This window comes from Olea europaea, unplaced genomic scaffold (genome assembly GCF_002742605.1).
Source record: "Olea europaea var. sylvestris unplaced genomic scaffold, O_europaea_v1 scaffold1374, whole genome shotgun sequence".
In the NCBI taxonomy this organism is placed as follows: domain Eukaryota; kingdom Viridiplantae; phylum Streptophyta; class Magnoliopsida; order Lamiales; family Oleaceae; genus Olea; species Olea europaea.
In genome coordinates, this window is record NW_019231251.1 from 173,608 (window position 1) to 177,411 (window position 3,804).

Genomic DNA, 3,804 nt, shown 5'->3' on the forward strand with positions numbered 1-3,804 from the left:
TTGAATAGGTTTAAAAAAAAAAAAAAAGGATATTTTAATGATGTTAATATTTGGTATATTTTGGCATACGTTTAGGTCAAAATTCAAAGTCCAAAATGTCCTCTTTCGTCCTCTAGTCTTTAAGAATATTGGAGAAAAAATAATAAAATAATAAAATAATAATAATGAGAGAGAGAGAGAGAGAGAGAGAGAGAGAGAAATCGACACATTATAGCATGAAAAATGAGGTTACATTGATTTATTACGTTTTTTGACGTTTATGGAGCCTATTTAATCACATAATTAATTAAAATAATTCTTCTTATGTCCTAAATTTATTAGTATTCCAATAATAAAGCATTTTACATCAAATATAAAAAAATTTCATTTTTAAAAATTTGTCTTATTATATGAAAATGGAAAATTGAGAAACCGAATTGTGGCAGGTGTGATCCATAAAATATAATTTAAAATTATTTAATATTGTAAAGCTTTATAGACTTTTCTCTTATTTTGAAATTCTATAAATTTTGAGATTTAATATATGTTAATTTTTTAAATTTTGAAATAGATTCAGTGAACATTATTTTAGAAAAATATTTTAGAATATCGCTTATATTTGAAATTAAAAATAAAATGTTACGTAGTGAATAATGATATTTATAATGAAAACTAACGATAGTCGTCTTACGTGACATATATATGACAGTTTATTATTTGATGAATTAATATAATACTTTTTTTATTATCTCATATATCAAATAACAAACTTTCACGTGTATGTCACGTAAGACGAATATATATAATTTTCACTATGAATAGCATTACTCTTACTACCACCATCGAAATAATAATAATAATAATAATCAACATCAATTTTGGCTATGTTTGTGATGAATGTGTATATATGTAATTTTCCATGCATTTGAATCAATTATACTACCTCCTATGCTTGATAACAATATTCTAAAACTTAACGTGATATATTACCTATAAATAGTATTTCTTGACTAAATATAAAGTTTTGCACCACTTTCCTAGTGTGTTAAATATCAACTCTATTTAAAATTTGAAGTGTCAAATTATATAAAAGAAAATATTATATTAATTTATATTTTATATGCAACAAAAAATTGCTAAAAATATGTTTTAAATTTGGTCGATTCACACAATTCAACACAAAAAAATTCGCATATTCCTGAATTGGGTTTTTATTAAGATGCTGAAAGTATTAAAAAACACTCAACAGAATATGTATGTGATCTTTTGATCAAAATGCGTTTGCGAAGTTTCAATGAATGAGCTTATTAAAGAAAAAACCTTCGTTCTTCAAATGATGAATTCATAATTAATTTTGCATGGCTCAACGAAAATTTCAATTATTTTGGTCAAATATTGTTTCATATATGCATAAAATTAAATAAAGCTAGTTTATCCCTCCATTTTTGACTAAACGAATAAACAAAGTATTTTTTATATTCAAAAGTCACTTCGATGATGTTTCCAAATTATTTTATTTTATTTTATTTATTTTTTTGGTTGACAAAACCGAGCTTTAGATAAAATATTGAAATAGTTGACAAAATCAGTGAAAGTAACGTAAGAAAATATGGAGTTGTGGTCTCAAAATATAGAGTATTCAAATTTGCAAGGCTCGTTCTTTTATGTCAATCATATTAGCTCCTATTTGGTAGGAATTAAAATTAAAATTTTAGTATATTTTGATTAAAGATGTTGAAATGTGTAGTTGAAAGTTGTGGGTACAATAAAATATGTGGTTAAAATTAGTTATTGAGTTTGATTTAGATTAAAATTTGAAATTTGATTTGTACCAAACAGGTGGCTATATTTCTATTATAATAATATAAAGACTAAAGTTGTCATGCATAATCGTATTTTTGGATTGGATTGGATAGATGGAGGAATATTGCGTCTTAGATCAATGAATCAAATCGTGAATGGTAAGATTCTATGACAAAAGTTAAAAAGATTATAACGACAAATTAACTATTGTAAGTCAATGACTAGCTTATAACAAAAATAAAAATAATAACAAGAAGTTTCCTACTACTTTATGAGAAAGTCCACAACAATGTTTTTTTGTCAAAACAATAATTCAAACAGGGCTGTGCTACATGCACAGAGCCTGTGGGGCGGACCTCACACATGGAGTCAACATGTGGAGTCTACCTCCATGTGAGAGACCCTGTACAAAAGGGTAAATGCATAAGGCTTTTTCCATACAAATATGATGCTAAATATATATATATTATTTTGAAACACGATGCCAAGCATGAAAATGAACGTCTTCATAAAAGGCGTCGCCTTCACTACCACTGGAGCCATTCAATCATTGCTTTCTTGGACATCCTCCATGAAACTTATTCATCATCTTCATGAATTTCCAATCGTCTTTTTCCCCTTATCACCATTTTCAACACCATCACGTGTAGAGACTCTAGTCCTATTCTACATAATTTTGCACGATTTTGTAGAAATTATACACAATTTGTATGATTTTGTCAATTTTATGGCAGTTCCAGTTTGATTCAATTAAATTACAATTTTGTGTACAGTTTGAATCACTTGACCTTTTCACGATGATGGAATTGAAAAACATGGTAAAGGCATCTAAATATATTTTAAAATTTCTTGACAAATTTAAAATCTAAAATGCTTTTAAAATAGGGTTAAAAATGGAGGGATACGTGTCGAAACATGAATTGATAGTTTGATAATAATGATAATAATAATAATAATAAAAAAATCAATCAAATGTTGTCAACTCGGTCTGTCCATACTTTCCCTGCTTTCAACCTTGTTCAACTATTATTATTCATTTCAAATACACCACATTTTCAAGTTTCCACTCCATTTTTTCATGTAATTATTCCAATTGATAAACGCTATTTCTAGAACACTTTTGTTTAATAAACATTAAAATAAATTTTCAAGAGCCTATTGTTGACCTCTAAAAATGGCTCTTCCACGTGGCCAACTTGTAGCTACTCCACGTATTCCTCCCTACGAAATGAACAAACTGTCAGGCGCACACGGCCGGAACCGACGGGGGTAGCAGCCGCATACACTCCGACGGTCAAGTCAGGTTTGGGTGGTCGGAACAGTGTCCAGGGACTACACAAATCAATCAGTCAATAAAGGGGGAGGAGGATATATAAACTTGTTATGGAGTGCTATCTATTGAGAGTTTCATTACCTTTGCCTCTGGCCAATCTTTGGGTATTTATAGGTGGTATGAACCGTGGGATGTGGAACACGTGTATACATCTGACGGTATGAAGCGTCTGCTCATAGGCGTCAATCAGCCGCGCTTGTAGAGTGGGCGGACAGTTTGTTTCCCCCAAGTTGAATTGACATAAAGTTGATAAGTCACATCAAATAGCTTTATGGGGGACGTCAAATCAATTTAAACCTTATATGCAGAGCAAATCTTAAATTGGCAGCGAATCTTCTAACAGGGGTCCACTTGAACCCGACCTCGGAGACGGGACACTTCGGCAGATCAGTGACAGGAATCGGTGTACCACTTTGGAGAAGCTTCGGGAGGTCGGAGTGATCTATTTGATTTCACCGACTTCGGAGTGGCGAGATGACACTTCGATACCTCGGTACCGAGGCTCATAAAAATGAGGCGTAACAGTGGTCCCCCAAATCCGAGAATGAATATTTATATTATACGTGGATTTGTTTCCCTGACCGGATCGCGGCATGGGGGTAGCTGAAACTTTGTAGAGCATGGGAAGAACGCAGAGCCGAGGCGATGAGCCGATGATACGCTCGCGTCGGGTACGTTAAAGCGTTATA